This window comes from Manis javanica, chromosome 11 (assembly GCF_040802235.1).
Source record: "Manis javanica isolate MJ-LG chromosome 11, MJ_LKY, whole genome shotgun sequence".
Classification (NCBI taxonomy): domain Eukaryota; kingdom Metazoa; phylum Chordata; class Mammalia; order Pholidota; family Manidae; genus Manis; species Manis javanica.
This window is the reverse complement of record NC_133166.1, coordinates 47878513-47903745: the sequence shown is the minus strand read 5'-3', so window position 1 is coordinate 47903745 and position 25233 is coordinate 47878513. Positions and strand designations below refer to the sequence as shown.

The following is a 25233-nucleotide window of genomic DNA, read 5'->3' as shown; positions in this document are numbered from 1 at the left end:
TCACTCCATTGAGAAAGAGAACAAGTTTAGATGCTGGTCATTTAGTCAGTGAGCATTGCTTCAGATACCTGTGTGACTTCACTAACCTCAACAGACTATAAAGACTTCATTTTTGTAATTACTTTATATACTATGGGAAAGTATATGCAAATGATAATAGGGTTGGAATAACATTTATTTTGCATTTATCCAAAGCTAACTTCTTTATGTTTGGCATATATTATTTAACCCTCAAAGCAATTTGCTGAAATAGATTGTATTCTAATTGTATAAGTAAGGAAACTGGAGCCCAGAAAAATTTTACAAAGAATGTTAAGTGAAAAAGCTAAAATTTAAACCTAAAGTTTTCTGGTTCCAAAGTCCATTATAAAATCGTGTCTCCCTCTCTGATAGCTAACACCAAGATTTGATTTGGGTCTCCCATTTTCAGTTTTGCATATACATTTTGTTAAGAGATCTATATCATTACCCTTGGAGATGACTGAGAATCTCAGAATTAGTGGCCACAAGTGCTGTTTTATAATTATATTGAATCTTCCCTAACTAATGAAAGACTTTCAAGTCACTCATTGTCACCTATCCTTTTTGAAGCCCTATTTTCATAATCACAGAATGGATAGAGTAATAATACTTGAAGTGTGTGAGAATCAAATAAATTAATAATAAAATCTAACTTTACTGAGTTCACTGTGGTAAGCAGTCTACAGTTTCATAGTTAATTGAATCCTCACAACAATCTTTCTAGGCAGAGATTGTTATTATTCCTATTTTAAAAATAAGGACACTGAAGTACCAGTTAATCAACTATCCCAAACTAGCAAAGCCAGTAAGTGGCAAACCTTAACTCAAACCAGGTCTAATTCTAAAGCCCTTTCTTTTAATCAGCAAACTAATATGTATATCCCTATGAAATCTTAGCTGTTATTATTATAATTGTTGTCATGCTTAAAACACTAGCAAGAAAAATAACTGTCCAGAAATAAGTACATAGTCACTGAAAAGAAAGACAAGTATATGAAACTCTTTACCTACCCATGTTTCCTTCCACTTACTTTAGGTTATTAACCCAATGGATGATGTCAAACTCCTTTCTTAACTTATTTAGGAAAGGTCCAAGTTAGTTGACTTCTGAAAGTTATTGAGTAAGAAATGTTATAAATTGTTTAGGTTAGGATTTAGTGTGTTTAGAAGCCATTTCATAAATTTGCGTTTTCAAACTTACTGGCTGTAACACTGCAGATGCTCTGGTAAGGAACGCCCTCTCCAAAAACACAGTGGATGACAAACCTCCACAGCTAACATGTTGTTTACAGATATGGAGGAGAGGATGGACAAGCAGTTTTAAACATAATTACAAGGCTTACAGTCCCTTTTGGGGACTAAAATGTTTATTGGCTTTCCTTATGCAACTCAATGTTCTTCCTCCAAAGGCTCTTCTCCAAACTTGGAACTTCTCTGGAAATAACATCTCATTTGGGAGAATGCCAAAAATTGGTATCTGGGTCCTTTGTGTCTTTGCACCAACTCAGAACTCAGAATATCTCAGAACTCAGCTCTTCCAAACTAAACTGAGAGATAGTCTGGGTAAGGGAGTTGTACATATCAGCTTGGGCATCTTCCTAATAGATCTCATCCATTTTCCTCTTGGAAAGCAACTCCTAGAAAGATGCGATTTTAAATGAGTGATTGGATGCATACTCTTAAGTCAGTGGTCTTTGCAGGGCAGCTAAAGTCACATGAGGAATCAAAGATGTAGAGCCCAGTGGGGACACCTCATTCTGCCTCTATTCTGAGTTATGCAACTAAGAATGGCTTAAACTCATAATGTATTTGATACATCCCAGAGCTCCAGAAAACATCCCAGCAGGAAAGAATGATCTGAAAGGACATTTTGATGTATGAAAAAGTCCACCTAGAGCCTCATCAGAGGTAACTATGTAATATGAGGGAGAAGAAAATGAATCCTTCTTTGGCTCAAGGCTCTAACTTACGGGAAAGAATTACATGAGATCCAAGTTTAGTTCACCAAGTGATATACCATTCCTGAAAGAAGTCCAGATTTAGATGGAAAAAAGTACCTTAAAGATGATCGGTTCACAGGTTCCCCTAGAGCATCAAATTCACCTGAATCATTTGTTCTTGCTGAGCTGCCAAGCTTGACAACCACGGCCTCCAGCCCACTGCCCTTATCTCATTGGTTGGGCAACTGAGATACACAGTAGGGAAGATCTCTCAACTTATCCAACAAACATTCCTATGAACTTAGAGTATCAATGTGAACAAGCTTGGGCTGGTGTGACGCCCAGGTCGCATGGCCAGAGAGTGAGTTTAAATTAGGACCTGGATTCTCTTAACTGCTGTGTAAGCCTTAAAAATTATATCATGTAACAATGATATTTCTTCTATTTTTCCAACAATCATAACATAAGAAAATAATGGACAATATATGCAAGATTTTATTTATCTTGATTTTCAAGAGTGTTTTGCATTTAACTTAGCTTAATTACCAAAGTAGAAACATAATTAACAAAATGTTAATAGCATGCCAATCAGACAATATTAATATCAAATTGGTAGGACAAAACTAATTATATTTTAAACCTCTTCAACACTCCGAACACTCCGTGGTTATATTACTATTCTTGAGACACTAAGACAAGATGAATTGAAATATCAGGTTTTCGTTAATTCCTATATACTATTCCCTGTGTTTTCAGTTACTTCATTTTATTCTAGATTCTCATCTGAGATTTGACAACAGCTTTACTTGGTTTCTAGTGACAGAATCACTGTTGCTTCCCTCCCCATCCCCAAGAAAACAAAACAACACAAAAACTTAATTTATTTCCCTTAAAAGGATCAAGAAATAAAGAAGGAATTCTAAAATTAGTTGTATCTTATTATGATCTCTAGTCTTAAAAATGTTAGGAAATATTTACTAATTTAAACCTTGCATTTTTTTAACCCACATCATTTTCCAAAGAAATATTCTTTAAGGCTGTTTCTTTGTTCTTCAAATGACACACATACATATAATTCCACTTCTGTGATTAATTTCTATTATTAAATACTATTCTGAAATTGTGCTCTTATAAACATCAGCTAATTAAAAAGTAAATTAGATATACTTTATATATTCTTCTTAGGACATGGAGGGCAAAATCATATAAATAAATAACAATATGAATTATTAAAACATACAACAAAAAGTAATATTAGAAAAGAATGTTAATTAGCCAAACAAATAGTCAAGAGTATGTTAAACTTCCACATGCTTTTTTGAGATAAATTGGCATCATGTAGGTTAGCATGATTCTTTTAAGGAATTCAACTTATTTTTACTCACTTTAATTAGTTTTTGTGTGCAGATAAAATAGAAGGCAATTGAAATTTGGCTTGCAAAGTAGTTCTAAGATGATCTACATCCACAATCTGGTTGTAATGCCATGAGAATATGTTTATTATGTGAGAATGGTAATTCAAGTTAGCATTTGGTATAGACATAAAGGAATGAGCAATGCAAGCTAACTTTGGTTATTTATCCTGGGAACTTTTTCCTTTATTAAAAAGTTCAGAATATATAATAGCACTGGCTCATTCTTCCTAAGGCCTTCAGAAAGACATGTCTATGAAATGAAAGATCCTCAGTGCTAAACATTTTACTGCATTTGGGGAAGCATGAAATTTGGTAATAAAGTGTTGGGGCTTCATTTTTTTTTAATTCAGCATGGTGGCTGTCTTGAGGAAAGCTGACTGAATTTGCATAGTCTGAATTTGTATCTCAGAAATATATTTAATTTGTATCATGGAATGAACATCTGACTTCCAAAATTGTATTTCTAGCCATATACTCCCTAACTTCACACACATCATCGCCCTCTCCCAGGTCATGATTACCATCCCAACAGAGAAAAATGAGTTTCTCCAAGTGAATATACAGCAATGACTAAGGGGAAAAGCAAGTGAAGGGTCTTGGAATTTAAGTGTGTGTTTCTGCTTTTTCCTATTTATTCCCCATTCTACCCCCTCTCTCTCCTCAACTTTTATGAAACATTATATTTGTCCTGTCCCTATGCATCAACATCACTTTTTCTTAGGTCCAACTGGGCTTACTACTTCTTGGTGCCCTTCTGTAAGGTTTCAGAAATACCTCCTTCCAGCAAACACTCTTTGTGGTCTTCTTTTGGTCACAGAGTCCCATGACAATTTCTCAAAATGATATTATGAAGAGGAAGTAAATGTTCTCTTCTCCTACCCAGTTTCTTTTTAGAGTGTTAATTTCATTCCTTGTCTGTCCTAATTTCTTGGGACTACTGGATTGATTTTGCAGTTACCTTGAATGCCCTAAACATGCCCTTAGCAGACAGCCATGAGTAGTGGGAGCAGTATTTCTGCTGATCCCATGCTCTTCAAATGGGCTACAAATAATTAGAAGGCCTCAAATATTTGGTCCCATTGGATTGTGAAATTGTAATGGAGATATATCTGACAAGTGAAATAATCAGTTAAATTTGATTCTAGGTATCATGTAGGTTACCATGATTCTCTTTTATATTTAGTTTTAGTCTATTCTAATAAGGATTTATATGCAGACAAAACAAAAAGAATGGTTTAATTTAGGAGAAATTATAAAAGCTTCAAAAGCAATCTAATGTTTCATAGACCTTACCTTCTGAGAGAAATTACAGCAAAATAAACGCCTGAAAATATGAAAGCACCATCCCAATTCAACAGTTAAAGGTCCATAACTTGGGATACTAAGTGAAATACAAAAAAGAATCATTTGTTCTTCAACAATTGTGTTGAGAAGAAAAGAAGTAATACCAAAAAGTCCTACTCAAGATCTGTTTCTTTTGAAAAATGCATCATCTCAGAACTAGGGAAAGATACAGCTTTGGCCTGAAGGTTCATCTTTTTATGAAACAATCACTTCCATCTCCAAGTTGCAAGGGAAGGATTTGTCAATCTGATTGAATCTTTCCTTTAGTTTTCCCAACAGCTGTGTTCAGATAATTCACCACTCCCATGTTTCCTGAGCTCTGGATAATTTCACACACATGTCTAGTTTGGGGCTTCACATTTTCAGAAGAATATGGAGATCTTGGAGGATGTCCAGGGTAGACCGAGGGAAATGATTAATGGATTGGAAGTTGGAGTTTATGAAAAAAGGTTGTGAGATTTGATTTTTTGCTCTGAGAAAAGTCTTGAGTGGTGACTTAATAACACAAGGAGGTTAGTAAGCAGCTGTTCTCCATCTTCACTAAGGTTGGATGAAATGAAATGAGATATAAATTGCAACAAGAACAAAAATGTGTTACAAGTGGGAAATTCCAAGCACCAGAATTGCTGAATTCTTAGATCCTCAGAAGAAGCATGTAGAGTCTACGTCCCTGGTCTGCAATGACAGGCCTATGCATAGTGAAGAAGATGAGATAATTTCCTAAGATCCCTTCTGGATCTATCTTTTTATAAGTTTACCTAATCAAATGTAGAAAAATTATTTGCCTGAACTATGTCTCATTTCCTCTCTGCCACTACATTTACCCCTCACACCCTATCCTTTGTCTATCTCACGTAAAACACTGCTATCCAAGGATAGCTAGGGCATTGACCAGCCTTAGTGGGCCCCTCCCCAGATGCTAGGTTCCTTTCCTGCTTTAGGAACAAGCCTCTTGCCCATCACTACTACCCACTGGCCACTAGGGGCATGATAATGGTCATTCTTTTATATGACAAACACATGGCGGGGAATAAAAAAGCAAACAAAACATTTTATAACCTTTAACTAATTTGTAAGTGTCCCTATAGATTAAAAGATAAATCTTATGTCCTAGAATTTGAACACATAAAGGGCTGACATGTGTTTTACTCATTTGCCTCTATTATAGTCCATAAAGCAATGTCTGACAATAGGTTCTCAGCCAATTTTCATTGAATGGAATGCAACTGAAGTGAACATAGTAAACTGTATGTAAACTGAAATGCATGTAAACTGAATGTAATTGAGTTAAATGTGTAAGGTGAACGTAGTAAGCTGAATGTAGACTAAAGCTGAGAAAGTCCAGAGTTTCAGATGTTTCCAAATGATTCTGTGTGCTAGACAAATCCCAAACGTAACCCTTGCTATCACATGTGTGCCGTAGATGATTTTATTCCCATGTCTGTGCCAGCTAGAGGGCTTGGATAAGAGAGCCAATGCACATCCTGCTCAGGTCCCTTGGCAAAAAGACCATTTGAGATAGGCACTGTATAGATTCAGAATCGTATAAAAATAGGCCAAATTCATAATGTAATTTTTCAATACTCTGTAATTATTTCAATACTCTGTTCAGTAATTATTATTTTACTAAATTATTTTTTTTGCATGTTTCTAACTTTTTCCATGAAGAATATAAAATTTAGCAGTAGGAAATCTATCTTCCCAGTCATCACACAGCCTAACTAGTTGAGTCTAAAAATAAGGTAATCTGCTTACAATCTGATTTAATGCCCCTAAACCTTTTGGTTTAAACATGCTAGTTCTTCTCATAGCTCTTCCAGTAAGACCAACAAACACTTACAGTCAGCTGTCATTGTTAGTTGTAACTTTTGTCCTAAGTCCACACCTGCATCCCTTTTGACCATGCTTATAGAAACATTACAAAGAATAAATTAATTTATTCTTCCCTATTAGTTTTTAAATGCTTTCAGGGAAAATCTGGTAACTCAGAGGGTTACAAATTGATGATTCTCATATGTTTGGGGGTTAATTTCAGTGTTTCATAGTGGTTTTCCTGCTGTTATTCTTGATCCAACTAAATATTACTACCAGGTGGGATCAGTGTTTGATCTTCTTGCTCTACTTTCCTAATTTTGGCCCTTCTAAAATTTTCTCACTGTGATTCCTTTCTTTCGTTTGCCACTCGTGGCATGCCTGGTTATATAATTCCTGTAACAGGTGTTGGCCAACGTGGACACACTTGAGTATGGCACAGAGCTATTCCTCTGGTTCTTAGAGAGCTGTGAAATGCTTACAGAGAAGCAACATACCTCCTATTAAGGCACTATCGAATCAATAAGGATATTATTCCTCCCTAAGAATTTTCTCAGGACAGGCCTTAATAATTTAGAGGATTGTTAGTGACATAGTTCAAAACTGGATTTGAAATCAGGCAGCATGAATTTGAGAATACCTTTGTTACTTTGCTCAGCAGGAGAGTTTTCTGTTTACTTATTATTTTCCATATGTTAATTATTCTAATTTTCAGCTGATGTTGAGGTCAATTCATTTGATTCTAGACAAGTTTTTTTTTTTGCAATGAAGTCTGAAGGCAGGAGTAACTAGGAAACTTTTAAATAAACATAATTACACCCAAAATGCTTGTAGTGATAGTAGAATTGACCTCAGCCAATTAAAATTATTAATAGAAAAAAATACGTCAGTGTCAAATTTGAGCCGACTGCCTCTGTTCCCACTTGGGTAATGAGAATTAGTTTATATTTCCTGACAAGAATAGATGGAAATTCACATTTCTGTGCCTTTGCCCTGACTTTGTCCTTCTAGATAGAACATCGGGTTAAGATAGTATTAGACCATAACCAAAAATAAATATTTTGACTAATTCAAAATTAATTTTTAAAGCTCCACAGAAGTGAAGTAGGGAGCATTTTCTTTTCAAGCAGTGAATATTTTCCTCCTTCTGGTAATTGAGAAAATGTTCAGATCATAAATTTGGAATCTTTGTTCCTAACATAACAATCATGTCAGAGCCTAATCTTAAAGAATCACAAATGCGCCTTCGATATTCTCAGCATCACCTTTGATCATCATAAGAAACTAGTTTTGTAAAAATTCAATCTTAGACCTCCAACACTAACTCTATATGCTACCTGAATTAAACAAATTTTAAAAATTATTCAGAATTCCATGTAAGGCACTGGTACCATTTTAGTTTATCCTGGCTTCATTGTTTTTGAATATAAGATATACAAGATATACTTTTAAGGCAAATAGGCAAGTGGTTTAAGTCTGGTTATTATTGTTTTGGTAACTCTATAATCGCAGATCAGAAAGTTTAGAAATGCTCAGAAATATCCAAAGGTCTTATTCATTAGAGGGTTTATCTGAATTGGCATTTGATCTTTCATTTCTAAATATTCCTACCATTTCTCACTCAACTGTCTTTTCCTCAGTAAAACTGCACCACACACTGGAAAGTAAAGATACAAACATTTATTTGTATAATGTCAAGAGAGAGCAGGAGTAAGAAGATTGGCCACAGACACAATCAGAGTCTCAGAAATAAGAACCCTTTTTACTTCAGCAGAAACGCTGATGTGGCAATGTGAATTTAGCAGGTAGATTTGCCAATACTTCCAAATGAGCAGGACTGACAAGGCTGATTCTCGACATTTACTGGTAGGTATTTCTCCTGAAGGAAGTAAATTACAATTGAGCTAAAAGCCTTAAAAAAATAACTCATTTCAAGCAAATTTAATGTTGGAAAGTAAGCATCTGTTTAAAGTCAGCATTAAGTTATATATATATAAAACCCTTCAGGGTAGGGATCCTCTAGTAAAGTAATACCAGTATTTTTTTTTTTTTTATAAAACTAGTCTCTTAAATTGTTTTGCAATATCAAAAGAAATTGTGTCCGCATTCAGCCTACACCCCTGGGAATCAATACAGAAGTTCTTTGAGGTGGCAAAGCCTCATGGCCTCTGTGCTTTATTGCTTCTGGCTAGCCTGCGTATTTCACATACATTAAATGTTCCACAATAAACTTCACCATCTGTGCTGTAGGGTAATTTGTATTGGTCATGTGTTCTGTCAGGCTGATAGAGGTGCAAAGCTAAATGTGTGACACTCTAAGAATATGCATATTTTTGAATAATTTGATTATTCAGTCCAACAATTTGCAAAGACTTTCTGAAAGATCACACATCCTGATAACACCTCCAAGGAGCGCATAGCTTCTGTTTATTTTGGGGTGAGGGGAGGCAGGGATATTTCCAGCTGGAGTTCCTGAGCTCATTGAAATCTTTTCTCTGGTATTTAGCTGTGTGAACTTGGGCAAATTAGTTCATGACACTGAGCTTGGGTTCTTAGCTTATAAAATAAATTTCTGTCACTAGACTTTAGAAGCTCTAAATAGCTAATAAAAATGAGCACATTTTGTTAATTGTAAACCCTTAGGTAAACTGAACTGAGTACATTCTTGATAACCACAAGAAGGTCCAAGGAAAGAAAACTTTGTAAAGCTTTCCCTTTCCCCAAATCAATGTTGGAGTGTTTAGGGAAATTCTTACAGCTGTGAGATTTAGCAGTTAGGTCAAACGCCTTCGAGATTACAGAGATTACCCATAAAACTGCCTACCAAATTTTGAGAGGATGGGAGATTCCTCTGGCACCGATTTGTGCATCCTTTTCAGAAAGATGTTTCTCAAAGTGTGACCTCGGATTTTCAGCATCCGAATTCTTTGAGGTGCTTGTTAAAATGCCAGTTCCTGGAACCTGCCTCACCCATACTAAATCACGATTTCAGGAGGATAAATCTGCATTTTAACAAGCACTTTAGTTCTGCTCCGAAAAGGTCGTAGGACTCCAAATCAAATACTGCTGTCTGGGTCCTTTTTCTAAATTTTAAGCTCCGTCCTAGTGCGTAGAATCGGTTGAACTAATGGGAAGAAAATACAGCTTTAAAGCAGGAACCTAGGCAGACGGTTGACAGCGTTCGTCTAATGGCAAATTGAAAATGGTCCTCTGGACCCTAGCCACTTAAGTTCTCTCCAAGGGTCTTGGCTACCGGCAAATAAGAACCAGAAAGACTGCTGTTCTACTGCGTGGGGGAGGGGCGCGAGGTAGAGGATTAACTGAGCCAACGCCCCCTTCCCCACAACCAGGTTAAAACAGAGTCTTTTTATTTATCTTTGCTGCTTAGGTTCATTATTAAAAGGGTTGGTTTATGTGTGTAAGTTTGCTAGGGAGGGAAGTGAAAACATCTGCAAAACCATGCAATGCCTGGAACGGAACTCTTCTAATAAAAGATGTATCATTTTAAATGCGCTGAATTTTGATTCTGGTAATTCGTGCACTAGAGTGTCTATTTCGAGGCAGCGGAGGTATCATATGACACCGCACGTCAAGGCACCGTGGAGCCCTCTCGTGGACTCCCACCCACCTTCCCATTCACCGCGGAGAGCGCTGCTCATGCTGCCGCTCCCCCTGGCGAGCTAGCATGAAATCTCCCTGCCCCTGCCGAGATCAAATGGAGCTCCTCGCTCACGGGCCGCGAGTATTACCTCTGCCATGCAATTTCCACCATCAATAATTTAACTTCTTTGCCGCAGAACAGAAGGAGTACATACCGGGGCACCAAAGACTCGCGCCCCCCACCCTGCAACCTTCTTTTTAACCAAAGGGAACGTGAAAAAATAATAGAGTCTGGGAGTTTTGGGGCCGAAGTCTACCCCAGAGCAGCTAGCTGCCTTGATGTTTACTTTGACTTGACGAGTAGTGACTGAAAAGGTGGGTTTATTTTCTTTCTTTCTCTGTCCATTTTTCTCTATTTGGTCTGCTAGAAAGCGTGTGGCTTTAGTGAGGTCCGTCATTGCCTCAGCTTCCTGACTGGAGCAAGTAACTTGGTGTAACGTTATCTGGGTGCGTTCATTAATAAAAAATGCCGTTATTATCTTGATTGAATTCCTATCAGGCAAACTCCGGGGAGGTCAGTGCACGAACTCTGTTTAAGCCGGCGTGTTTATGGCAGCGGAGTAAACCAATAGCCCCAAGCTCCGTTTGATTTCATTGTGTGCTCGCGTCCGCGAGCTCGGTCTTGCGGGAAGGTGCGGGAAGGTGTGTCTGGCCCAGGAACTGCACGCCCTCTTTCCCAGAACTTGGGTGCCGGGATGGCGCGGAGCAAGTTGCCAGGGAGGGGAGCGAGACCCCAGGGCGCCCGAATGGCACTCGCTCCCTCCAGCTCCAGCGCGCACAGCCCGGGTTTCCGCGGAGGGCGCGGACGCGGGCTTCCCCGGGGCGGGGACTAGGTCGCCTCTCGGAGCGGCGGACGCAGCCTGTCTGTCCTGTCTAGGTGCCCTGGGAGGGCGCGGGGCTTGCGGGCCTACGTCGCGGGGCCTCGGGGACGGACTGCGCGAGGCGCGCGGACCCGGGGAGCTCCGGCAGCCGCGGGAATCCCGGCGGCAGAGCCCGACGAGGAAAAGGCGCGGCGTTCCCTTTAAGCGTCCGCCCCGCACGGGTATCAGTGGCTCCCGCGAGCCGGGAGGCGGGGGGCGGGGGGCGGCGCCGTTGGACCAATCCACGCTCAACCGAAGAGCTAAATAATGTCTGACCCGAGCTCCAGGCGCAGGCAGGAGTTCCCGGTCCTCGCCGCCGCCGCCCCGGGCGCATCCGCCCGCTCGCTGCCCCGCGCTCCCCGTCGCACCGCGGGCTCCGGGGTGGGGCCGAGGAGCCGGCCCGGCGTGCCCCCCACATCCCCCTGAAGCTTTGATGAGACACTTCAACCGCTGCTTCTGCTGCTGTTGGGCCGCCGGCGAGCGGCTCCGCGACGGGGGCCGGGGCTGGGCGCAGGGGCCAGGAGCGGGACAGCGATGTGACTCCTCCGCCGGGGAACCGTGAGCTTTGTGTGGACCCAGAGGTAGGTGAGCACCCGCTGTGGGGCTTGGCGTGGGAGCTGCCCGTCCGCTGGGGAAAGTTGGCCTGGGGTCCCCGAAGTTGTAGGAAGAGGTCAGAACTCCATCTTCCCTCCCGCTAAGAGAAGGGATAATTTGGGGGTCGCTGTTGCGGAGGTTTCTCCTCCATCCCATGATCCAGAAGGACAGCCAGGACCCCCGAGGCAGAGGGACCCCAGGAAGCCCTGAAGTGGGGGAAAGAAGAGAGAAGCTGCGCGATGGGAGCGAAGGCGTCGCCCCGGGGATGCCCCGGAGGCGTCCTCAGGCACAAGAGAGGCTGTGAGAGACATTTAGGGAGCCAGCTGTCGGGGGCCCTGGCTGAGCTGACGGTGTCAGGGCTGGAATATGCCTCTTTCCCAAGGGCCGTGCGGTCTCCGCACACATTTTGAGGGGGCGCTAGCTCCCTCCGCCCGCAACCTGATCTCCGGGGCTCCGAGTCCGGCTTGCACACCGTCACCTGCTCCCCAGGAGTAGAGACCACACGGACTTATTTAAGTCTGATCCCCGCGTATCTTGAAAAACTTGAGACATCCCCCTCAGCTCAGACTTGAAAGGGGCTGTGGTAAATGTTGTGACCACGCTGCTCCCCATATCCGCCCTTCCTTTGGGGTACCTTCCAGGGAGTAAAAGTTTGGATTTTCAGGGTCTGGGTGGGATGTGTGTGTGTGTGTGAGATGTCCTGACTCGGATGGATCTTTGGGGATGCAGAGCCGCGAAGTAGGAGTGGGTGAGTGTGCGGCGTCGGGAAGGTAGTAACTGAGCGTCGGGGGCTTTAGGCCCGACGGGCGGAGCAGGGGAATTGCAAAAAAAAGTGTTGGACACTCCGTGGCCAACAAAGCCTCAGGGCTGCTGGGCTTAACTGGAGTCGTGGTCAGAGGATGCTGTTTGTGTGTTGGGGTGGAGCGGGTGGAGGGACCAGAGTGGACGGGGCGAGGCGGTGAGGGGGCAGGGAGAGGGGGTGCTAGGGAAGGTAGAGGGTGCCCTCTGCCGGCCAAGCTGCCCAGAGCAGCTGCTGGGCCTGGAGGCTGGGGGTGGGGAAGTGGTGAAGGGTGGCTTTGGGAGCTGGTAGGAGGAACTTGTTGAACCATGCTTAAGGCTCCGGACTCGTCGCGCCTCTTCGGCTTCAATGCAGGAAGTTTTGCACGCGCAGGAGGAGCTTAGATAGGCTATGGTTGGTGGTGTGTTAGGACAGCCTGGATCTTAATTTAGTGTCTTCCTCAAGTATCTTGCACTTTTTCCCCAATGTCAGTACTAACCAGTAAACATTTTCTGGCAAGAATGCAGGAATGTTCTTGGCCAGAAGCAAAGGAAAGCATATTTTCGGGTTTTTATTAATTCCAGTATAGAAATTTTTTAACTGAAGAATAGTTGACATAAAATATTATATTAGTTTCAGGTATACATATAGTTCTCTGTTAACACAAACCAATATACAATTGGGAACATCGGTTTTTGACTGCATGTAGAACATGTTATGCTGTTGAGTTTTTTTAACTGGCTGGATTTCTCAAAAAATACCTCCTTTTATTTTTATCCAAAAATCTATTTTTATATGAGTTTGTTAAAAGGTCAAAGCCATTTGGTCTTAAAATTATTTACTTTTTTATACACACTTTTATTTATTGAGGTATAATCGCAAATCTAATTCATCTAAACATGGGATTCCTCAATCTTTACCTCATGCAACATTATCATTGTTAGGTTGGCTGTTTCTGAGATAATGGCAAGTAGTACCACAAGTTATTATATGTAGTAGATCACATCCCACATAGAAATTATACTAAAAAGTTTTGGTCCTGGGAATGACACCCCTTTAAAACAGTTACTAACCTCTGTTCCCTGATTTTGCAAATACTTTGCTTAAAATTTTTCTTCTGTAAGTTTACCTCTGGACTAGCAGCAGAGGTAAGAGGAAAGAGACCCTTATTGAAATGTAAAACCATAACTTTACTGGAATTTAAAACACATTGGTTACCATTACTGGAATTCCAGGGCCATAAAGTTGTTGTCCTTTACTCTTCCACTTTATTTTGCAAAATGTGGTAAATGTTGGTAAATACAGACCAAAAATAAGCATTATGCCGGAAGTATTATGTATGTAGAGCTATTTTAAGTTATCACAGAACATTTTCTGTTTATAAATAATAGCAGAATGAAATGATCTCCATATAAAAAAGACTTATCCACATGTTTTGAAGCATTAGACCATGGCACACACACTTAGACATCACTTTTTTTTTTTTAAACAAAATAACAGTGATTTTTCACATACCTTGGGAGCCTTTCTTAGCCTGTTCAGAGCTGAATTTAGTAACTGGAAATCTTGTTTATTTTAAGGTGTTATTAGAAGTCATTTAAAATGTATAGTAAGGTCAACACTGAGTACCCAGAAAATTATTTAGGAAACCTGTTTTAGGTTGTCTTTTCAGTAAATGTAACTTTACTTGCAAACAAAAGGAACCAAGAAAACAATTATTTGCCTAAAATGCAATGATCAAATCAAATGTTCATTTATACTATGATTTAATTGCCTAAATCTTATAATGGCCAAAGGGAGTTGGAAAGGTGCTGGAATATTGCTGGTTCATTTTGATCACCAGGAAGAGAGAAATCCTGTAAATGCAAATCTCTAAAATCCTAGCTCACAGTCTCTGGGTTTCCTATGTAGTGGGGTCACCAGTAGAATGTAAGCTGTTCACTTCTTCCTGGAATCTTTTTAGAGTCCCAGCTTTGCAATATTCACAATGCAGATGATTGGTAATCTTTCAAAAATAAATAGTTCTGATTCGTAGCTCAGCACACACACACAACAAGCTGAGCTTGTCCACCTATAGCAAAGAGCTTGTTAACATTTTTTTTACATTGGTCTTTAAAACTTATAAAATCCCCCTCCATGCACAGCTCTATGTCCAGGTAGTGAACTTGTGGAATGTTAACAGCCAGAAGCTTCAGGTCTCAGTCATAGACTGACAGAATCTTGTACTAACCTTCAAGAATATTGAAAATGTACACAATGGAAGGGTGATATACAAGTAGTTAATCAACATTTTAAAATTTAGGAAGTTAATCCTAAACTAGAGAGAAGAATGATTTTAGACTTATGGAGTGAAAACTGAGAGTATGGAGAGTGTGTGATAGTTAATTCTGCATATCTCTTAAAATGAAAGGCATTTCCATTCCAGAGGTCCATAATACTGAATTTATTCTGATAGTTAAAACGTAATTTTCAATTCGCATCTCCTGTGTGGAAGATTGCAATTTGTGTGAGTGGGCTAGCTGGGCCCAGGGCAAGTTCATATAGCCCTTTAATAGGGTAATTGCTAACTTGTTTCAACTTGTTTTCAAATTATTGTTACAGAGAACTGAGTTTCCACTAATTGCAAAATTGCTGCTTAATTGAAGGACTCTCAACCATCTAGTGCTGCCATTCAGCCACTGGCAGGCTCTGTAACCTCAAACTGTGAATTGCATTTTAAAGAGGAATGAAGGAGAGAATTCAGGGGAAGTCTAGGTTTAAATGCGAGCTATTATTCAGTGGAGGAAGAAATCATTTGGACAAGAACCACATTAAATTGTGTTGTGATATGTTTTCTTTAGTGAGAATACTAAATAACATACCCAGATGGACTTCAAAAGTGAATGAGCAAACTTACTGGTCACTCTCTACATCCATTTACTCTGTATAGTATGTAATGTGAAGCAATAAATGATGTTGGTAAATGAAATCCGTATGTCATTTGTATGTTGGAGTTTAACCCCAGGAAACAGGAAGCCTTTGGTATTTTTAAGTTTAGGCATATGTGTCCTCTAAGTCCCCTTAAACTTCCACTGAAGGCATAGAATTGTTTAATCCTAAATAATTTTGTACTTAAATGTACCCCTCGCTTTCCAGAATACTTATACTAAAGCCTTAGAAGTCATGAACCCAATTATTAAATATGTGGAATTATTATTGATGACAGGCGCAAAACAACAGAGCTTTCTAATATACTTTGAAAACCTTTGTGGGGTGAGGGAGTGGTAAACGGTTGTATAAGGAGATAGTCCCATTTCTATAGAAAAACGTATCTGGTCAGATAAGAGGTGTGGAACCTTTGGTTAAAATGCTAGTATTCAAATTCAAATACTGGGACAAATTCAAATTCTGGGATGCTTATGTTCTTGGTGAAACAAATCAAACCAAATACACTGGATGCTAAGAAGTGGCTCATTGCCCTGATGTCTCATTTGTACATTGCCTGAAGTTTGAGGATGGGTTCCATTAGAGGAACTGGGGGGCTGGGTGTGGAGGATGATTCAGGGGAAGCAAAGTAAATTTACAACCTTCAATGACAGCCATAATAAAGTAAAAGTTTATTTCCAAAGAGCCCAGACAGTAACGAATGTTATGCAGTTTTCCCCAAAGGTTCACTTAAAAGAACTTTTCATTGGTTGTCGTTGTAGTAATGTCCTACTTTTGAAACCTTGCAGAACCTAGTAGCTCTTAAATGTGCTTTCATCTGGGTCCCTTTAGTCTGACTGAAGCTTTATGACGACCTTCTGTGTTTTTGACGTGCCTCTGCATTTGTGGAGGGAGCAGGGCAGGCAAAAGACGATTCCTTAATTCGTAGACAGTATAACTAGGAAATGTAAAATTATATGATAAAAAGTTACTTAACTTCAAATTGACTTATAAAATAAAACTAGAAGGCAATCTGTCATTTAATTACAACTAGTAAGTATAAAATGAAGATTTATATAATAGAAATTCAAAGAAAATACACAGGCAGTTCTCAGTAAATTTCAGCAACTTAATCAAAAGTTGAAGTAATAGTGCCACCTAGAGAGCAAAATCACCAGCTTTACAAGCCAAATGGCTTATTTGACATATGAGCCATTTTTCCAAGGCTACATTTACTAGGATCTCCTTGTCACCCTATTCAGGTTTAGTCAGTGTAAATGGTCGGGTGGAGTGGGGTGAGTGGGGATTACTATGCATTTGGGATTGTAGAAGAGATCCACAACTCAATACATACACTAAGTCCTTTTAGCATTTTAATATAGTAGCCAAATGTGGAATAGCCTGCCAGGAATAAGGGCTGAGCTTCTTTTTAACACTTATTATTTTCAAAGATATGTACTGAAACATTGAATACAAAGATTCTGATTTTATTCACTTGCTACAGGCAATTCATTGCACTTTTGAGATACAGTAATACCAAATAGAGTAGAGAGACCCTAAGAATGTCTTTGATCAATGATCTAATTTTAACTTTAATGATTTGAGAAGAATTAAGAATAAAGTAAAAGGTCTATATGTAGCAAGACTTTAAACATCAAAAAAGTAAGGAAAAATAAAGGAGATGGAAATTTTAAGAATGGCTTCAACCTTAGAATAAAGATACATATCTGAGCCAGCACCACAAAACAGTAATGGGACCAGAAACTAAATTACAAATTAGCTTCAAATTCTTTGATGAGAAAGCCTGTGCTTAACTCATTTTAGCATGCTCCCACAGTGACATCCCAAATTGCTGGTACCAGAGGAAGCACTTGAACAAATAGATTAATAATTGTTTCCGATCCTGATTCAAATCTAACCATGTAGACAGTGAAAGAATTTCAGAGAAAAATGTGTTTTGTTTTGCTGGCAGAGAGACAAAAGTTGGAAGACATAAGTGCAATAATACTTTCGCTTCTAGTACCTATTATAAATATGCTTTAGCTGGTTTAGGCCTAAATTTCTTAACACAATTGGATTCACTCATAAAATGATCATTTTTGGAACATATGAAATGTTCAAGTTGACTTAGACAGTAGCAACTGTAAGCTTACTGGTGGATTTCTGCTTAAGTGTTTTCAAATTTTGTGGAAACAGTGGAGACGCCAGTGATTGTACTTCAGGGAATGGAAAACAGTATACGTTAAGCTTGTGCCAATTTCTGGTAAGCAGATAGCCTAAGGTCATTGTAGTGTATGTACTTTGTGTCATCTATGGAAGCAATCAGGTGCAGAAAACTTTCTATTTTTCAGGAGAAAAATTACTAAACAATGATATATACACAGAGAACAAGAGAAAGAAGAAAAGGAACACACTGAACAAAATCTATGCCATATGAGATGTCATCTCTTCAGTTTTGGTTTTAGAGCTGCTACCATCAGCATTTGCGGCATTCTCTGATGCTTGCTTTCTGCCTTCATGCACTCTTGAAAACTGAAAGTATGCCCAAATTGGAGCAAGTTTCTCTATCTTTTCACATGTTTATTTATTTCTTGAATTATGGGAAGTGTTTTTAAACACAGATAAATTTCTTTTACATCATGCAGAATCTGAAGGTCAAGAAATTTGCTTCATGCTGCCTGGGAAAGATGCTTGGCAGACTCCCAGGCCACATTCCTAGACCCAACTGTCGAAGGTGTTCTTCCTTCTGCAATGTTGGGAAAGTACATCCAGCATTAACATGTTGGCTGGTGATGTATCTGAAAGTACAGATGATATGTTTACCATATTGAAACCTAAAGCCAGCAAACATTCTGTTGAATGATAGAATCTGGCTCGTTTACATTTACTTAAATGTAAAAATATTATGATTAGGTAAAAAGCAATTGTATAAATACAGGATAGAATAGGGAGTTGGGACAAAGTTTAGGGGACTGACTTCTCAGACTTAGGAAGGAAACCTGGGTATTTGCAATAACTGTAGGTTCAGCATGAGTCGGTGGTGTGGCTAAGGGGCAGTGAATATAGCTATTACAGTTTTGCTCTGTGCTAGTAGATGCATAATATGCAAACAGGGAAGCTAATAATTCCCCTCCATTTTTCAAATGCATCATAAATAGAATATTATCTTCAGTTTAAGAAACTGAAATTGTTTTAGGTGCATCATTAACAAGTTGGTGTTCATTGAGCTCCTTGTGACCAGAATGCATAGGGAATTTGAAACCATTGCATGTGAGGAATGATTGAGAGAACTTAGAATGGGTGGGTAGGGGAAAAGAAAACAGGTTGGAATGGCAAATGTTTTTTTGTCTCCCTTAGCAGTTCTTATATCATGATGATACCTACCTGTAATGCTGGGTTAAAAAGAATTCTGAGGCTGTCCAAGCTCAATGAGAAAGAATATTCTGATTGGTAGTGCCCTCCATGCTGGGAGATTAGAGTGGTATGGTTTTGACATCCTTTTTTAGAAGATAATCTTCACAAATGTGAAGAACTGGTATATGGAGGAAGGAGGAGGTGTATTTTGTGTTGCCCCAGAGAGAACTAGGATCAGTGATAGACATTTAGCTGCTGTGTGTGGTATCTACAAGAATTTTCAGTTCCATTTAATTAAGCAAATATTGAATGCTTACTGCATACCAAGCACTTAATGAGGGGGATTTATAATCTAACAAAAAAGATGCTTCTTTGGAATATGATCAATTTCCTATTATACATGTTTAAGAAGAAATTGAAACCCTTTTAGAAAGGATGCGTACCAACATCTTTATGGGAGTTAGATACACAGTACTTGGAAGTATCTTTGTTCTCCCAAGTTTTTCGAGATTGATCGTAAGTGAGCTCCTTATTCTTAGTCCATATGCAATCCTCATGTGATATCATACATTGTTGATTTTGAACCCTCTACCTGAAACTGGTACAGTATCATGCATTGAGGATCAGAAATCCTTCCCATTTCTTTACAGAGTATTGCACTTTTACTTTTCCACACTTCCATATGGATTCTCAAAAGCACTTGTTTTTCCTTTGGATCAGAATGAGTGGAATGTTTTAAAAAAGAGTCCTGATCAGATTCAGATGCCCGGATTGCTTAAGAAATTAACTTTTGACATTAGATTTAGAGAGTTCTAGCAGCTGAACTAAAAAACACATCTCAACATTCCCCTTCCCCTTCTGGGAACACGAACCGTTCAGAAATTATAATTTTCCAAAGAGTGTTTCTTTTTAAGTGTAAACCGTCAAACAAATCGACCCCTCTCGCAACCCCATCAGGCTTCATAATTTTTGTAACGTATTTATAACTTGCTCTTCTGTAGAACACTTGAAGGTTAACCAACATGGAAATGTCATATAAAATGTAAGTTTAGACCATAAGAATCCCAGCCCACACCAAGTACTCATGATTATTTATTCTTTATGATCTCTCAGACTGCTTCCAAGTATTGATATGGTCAGTCAGCAAACAATTTGCTATTTACATTCCCTTTACAACATCACGAATTTTATAGTTTAAGCTGCTGCATGTATGTTTTCTCTTGTTTCAGAGCTTTTCTTTAAAAAAGTAAAGGTGTTACACAGAGGGAATGATTTTTTTTAATTCATTAATTCATCAAGCATTAGTTGAGCATCCAGTGAATGCCAGACCTGGGCTAGATGGACTTTCTTTTCTCAATGGATCCATCCATCCTCAGTGCTACTTGATAAGGAGCTCCATTGATTCTCCCATATGTGGCTTCCTTTGTTTCTTCTTATACTTACTTCAAAAGAGGCCTGGTCTTAAAATATAATAATAATCATGAGCAAAATCCTTGAGTTATTTGAGAACTTCCTGCCCATACTATATTTTCAGCAGTGGACTGTGACATTTTAGAAGAACTTACTTGTCTTTTAAGAGTTTGATATTTTTTATTCCCTGATGGTCATGTATCATTTTGTGTTCAAATAAAGACAATGAAAATGCTTATTAGACATCGTCTTAAACATTTTATTAGTTGAGGATATTTCTTGAGGACTTCCTGTAATAATACTGGTATTACTGTAATAATACCACAGTAGAAGGTGAACTTCTAGATCAAAGATGTTGTTCATTTCCACTGATTTTTTTATGATGGATTTTTTTGTTACATGCACGGACACCTTTGGGCCTCTTAGCATTCAGGGCTGTGTCTTTCATTTGGCAGTGATTCTAAATCTTGTATGTTTGCCCCCTAAGGAAACTTAAATTGTGAGAGCATGTCCATTTACTAGGAGCTGGTTTCATGATTATGCTGAGTAAGGAAAAGAAGGTGGAAAAATCAGTTTAGTGAATACTATCTTGCCTTTAAACATTAGTCAATAACATGTTTAAATTTAGTAGTGGTGTCTATTTAGAATCTACTAAAAACCACTTTCAGTCCATTGGGTCTCCTTTCACTGTGAAGTCAGAAGGTGTTTTTACTCAAATATGTGGTATAAGTAAGAATCCATATGTGGTGTTCATGCATCATATAAATATGCCAATATAACTAGAGCACAGTTTGGCATCATCAACTCAGAAATGTTTAACTTCTTGATACATAAGTTAGCAAATTGATATATAAGGAAGCACATTTTCACATAGTTTTTTTGGTGAATCTCAAAAAAAATCCTAGGACCAGGAAGTGGCAATAGGTCCCACTTTCCTTCTAATAACAAACAAAATATAATCTATATTGACCAAAAACCTGGACCAACAGCCTCCTCTCCTCTGTCTCCTTTCCCTTTTCATCCTCTTTTAGGACTGCCCTTGTGCGTATGTCAATTACAGCATGTACTACATTGAGCTATAATTGTTGGTTTGTGTGTCTAATCTGTTCCTTTGCCCCTCTAAGAGTGATGTCCCCAAAGGGAGGGATTCTGCCTCATTAGTTTTGGTGTCTCAGGTGTCTTTACTCAGAGCACATCTCTTAAATGAACAAGAAGTTGAAAAGTAAATGTTAGGGGAAGGCTAAGACCCAGTCACCCTGAGCTGTGAGTGTGACACGTCAACATCCAGATGAAAAGCTTTCACAGATAACCCCAACCACCGCAGGATGGATGACCTTTGTAGCTCTGAAGGGAGAGGAGGCAGAAATGGGACCTTTGTGTGTGGGGGGGTGTTTTCTCATGGAATAAACATGGTCTATGACTGAGTTTTCTTCACATGAGGGAAGAGAGGAACATGGTTGGTTATGATCTTTAGCTTCAACCAAGTGATGAAACATGAATTTGTATCTCTGACTCCAAGATACACCTTGGTGTCAGCTCACTGTCCTTGTGTTACTGTCAATATTTTTTTAAGAATTACTTTTGATCTTGTGAGCATCAAAAGCAATTCTTACACAGTTAATATAAGTGATTAACTGTGTAAAATGACCATTTGGGTAACACTGAAACACTTCCTTTGAATGCTATTGATAGCTGGGTGTACACTCAACCTCTATAGGTCTCTGATTTTCTTGTTATACTTAAAAATCAGTGGTGCTTTTAAACTCAGGGTTCAGTCACTTGAAGAATCCATTAAGAGTTACCAAATTAGTTATTCCCACTTTACATGAACCAACCTTGAAAATAATTTTCCTAAAGCAAAGTACATCTAAACTTGGCAAGTTCTTAATAACTTCTGCTGAATGAATAAATGAATCATTAACTAAAATATAATGTGTTCATATTTCTAATCAGAGGTAGTTTAAAGCTCTTGTGCAAGAAGAGACTCTAACTTGAAATAATATAGGAGAGTAAGCTCCTAGAGAAATTTCTCTAAGGAAATTTGGTCTACTGTGAAACTGAAGCTACAGGTGAGAAGGACATTGTATTTGACCCAGGGTAGTGCTGTAGCTTCTCAGCATGGCCTAAAGTCAAGGTCTGTTTCATTAAGAGGTGGTCCCAGAATGCATTGTACCATTTAGATTACTGAGACTTAGCTGGAACCAGGCACCTTGTACAAGGGCCTTCCTTAACCAAAATAGAAAGTTCTTTGCTTTCTTTTTGTGAGTTCCGTATTGCCTTCAGGTTTTCTGGACAGCAGTACCAAGTTAGAGCCACTCCAATGAACTTCCTTCTGTCTTATTTCCTGCCTCCCAGAATGTTTCACTTCAGGACAGTGAGGAAAGCCACCCTTGGATTTTCATGATTAGTTTAACATCATGGTGCAGCTCTGACCATCCATTTAATGGGAGATCTGCTTTCCAGATGACTGTACACATGGAGATGAGAAGGGTTGTTGTTGTTTTTTTTTTTCCTCTTTTGCCTTTTTAAAGCGTGGTTTTTCATTCAGTTTCTGAATCTGGGGCAAAAGGTCTTCTGGGGAACATTTTTAGAACTCTTTGAAGTTTGCATCTGATGGAGGAGGGTTGGAGGCCTACCTGTGTGTGGGCATCGTCTCCAACAACTATACCAATCACAAGAAATACGGACCTTTGGGGTCATTCATTCAACACTGATCTTGCGTTTGTATCTAAGTCTGTATCCTTGAAATTTGTTTCCATACATGTCATGTCTCCCTCATTTCCCTGGTAGGTTTACAGAATTTACAGTATATTCAGTTGCAGATGACCACATATGAAGTCATTTAACCATGTCTTCCTCTTCAAGTCTTTTTTTGTCAGCCGACTCTTGTTTTCTGTGTGCATTTAGATTCTACCTTTGTGAACCTTTCTTTCCTCCCCACCATCTCAGCATCTCAGAGAGTTTTGGGAATGTCTCTGTCCATTTATGTTTGGCTGTGCTCACCCTCAGGCTACTATTGTGTTTAACAATAGTTGTTTGTAGAGTTGCCCTCTAGAGTTTATAAAGCCCTTTCCATTGTGTTGATGATCCTTGGCATGATGCTGTGCCTCAGGCAGGGCAAGCGCTCTTGTCCTTCTTACGATCCAGAGCTGAGGTCACAGGATCCTTCACTTGGTCAGTTCATGAATGTTCACCCATGAATTTGCCCAATTTTTTGATAATAAGTGGCTGATTACCAGCCATTTCATAGGGTCCACTTAATAGCAGGTGGGAAAGGCAGGACCAGAACTCAGGTCTCCAGCCCCCAGCCCCAGGGACTGTCCTCTACACCCAAATGTCCCACATTGTACTGGCTTCTTCCAGAGAAATGTCCCAGAAATTGAGATGGCACCTACCATACCTCTTGATTTTAGTCTTCGGTAGGACACAAATAATGGAACCAGTGTATATCTCTCGAGTGTCTGTCACATCAGAGCAGTGTAGGATATTCTCTGGTGCCTGAGAATAAAGCCACTAGGTCAAACATCTTTTAAAAATTGGTTATTTTTCATTTAATTTTTGACAGTTAATTTACACACCTGACTCAAAAATGAAACTAGTATTTATAAATCCACATTGAGACATCTTGCCCCACCTTTGCCTTGCCCACTCATGTTTCCCCACCCAACACAGACCATCTATAGGGCATATTTTGTGTTAGTCTAATGTGTGTCTTATGGAAATACAAGTAAATGTGAATATGTATTATTTTCCTCCATCCTACATCCAGAGATAGTATGTTATACATATACTGTTCTGACCTTGTTTTTATCACTTACCAGTATACCTCAGAGAGTTTAACATTTCTGTATATGGAGACCTAACTTGTTCTTTACAGCTGCGTGGCTTCTATTATAAGTATTCAGTGTAGTTTATCTATTTATCTATAGCTAGGAACTCGGCTATTTTACTTTTCTATGCCTTACATATATTTTTGCTATTATATGCCTTGTTGCAACTGATAGCCTGGGATATACATTTTGTACATGTATGTCTGTGTGTGTACATTTATTCTCAGAAGTGGAATTGCTGGCTCAGCAGGAAAATTCTTTTGTAATTGTGATACTGCCTACTTGTCCTCCAAAGGGCATGCATGGTTTGTAATCCCGCCATCTGTGTATGAGAATGCCTTTTTCTCTGCAGCCTCAGCAACAGTGTGTGTGTCAGTCTGAAAGATGAAAACTGGGAAGCAAACTTCTAAAAGGGCTCAGTTTTGTACCTTGCCCCTTGTTTTCAGTGGGAACACCACACAGTTGCAAGAGTTGGTGCAGGTGCCAGTTCCAACGGAAATAATGCTTCATCACAGCCACAGGCTTATGCCGGCGCTAGTGACATGCATGGAATGGACCTACGTTGCCGCTTGCAGAATTTCCTGCAATAGAAAGTTAAGCATGTATTCATTATTCACCTAACAAGCAATGCCAAACTAAATGAGCACACCCATGTTTATTGGAAAAGAAAATTGTTCTACCACAGTGCACTGTGTCCCAGGCTTTCAATCCTTGTTTCCCAGCCATTAACCTTATTTCTAGTTAGTGAGTTCAAGAGATCTATCCCAAATCATAGAGGGAGTCTTACTAAGCTTGGAACTTTCATACCCAGGGAGATGTACTTTTAAGAAAATGATTTTGGACTTCCTTCTCCCATGATTTGTAATTAAATAATTAGTACTTTATAAGGTAAAACCACTGGGGTACAATGTAAATGTTGAACTATAATGTAATGTTGCTACACTTGTCCCTTAAAGTTGCCAGGCAGTTTCCTGCATTATGTAAAAACACATGATTTATAGCCTAGATAACATCCGCACATTTTGAAAAGCATATATTCCATCCAGGTCCTCTTCACATGACTCCTTCCCATTCTTATTGTAAAGATTGATTTTCAGTCTTATTTTTCTCTGAAGACAGTGTGCTGTGTTTAGAAAGAAAAAAAAAGTCCCCCTTTAGTTCCACGCATAGAAAAATGTGGTAAATGGAGCCTGGCAGAATGGTTATTCAATCCAAAGGGACATTGTTCTTTTTTCATAGAACTTTTGATGGGGCCACTTTAAAGGAGAAAGCCACTCCTCTTCCCCTATATGGACTAGTTATACTTGGGGA

The 25233-nt window shown here is 39.2% G+C and overlaps 1 protein-coding gene across 5 annotated transcripts in view; it reads left to right on the top strand.

The window, feature by feature from the left end:
• BDNF (brain derived neurotrophic factor) overlaps window positions 1-25233 on the top strand; it is a 48026-nt gene that overhangs the window by 8933 nt on the left and 13860 nt on the right. Inside the window, exon 1 of one of the 5 annotated variants that reach the window (XM_017667615.3) lies at window positions 10173-10507. The exons of 3 other annotated variants lie outside the window; for them this stretch is intronic. The gene's annotated coding sequence lies outside the window, so the exon portion shown is untranslated. Of the gene's footprint in view, window positions 1-10172; window positions 10508-11252; window positions 11634-25233 lie in introns of those variants that run through there. One more of the 5 variants, XM_017667614.3, reaches the window with a different exon arrangement.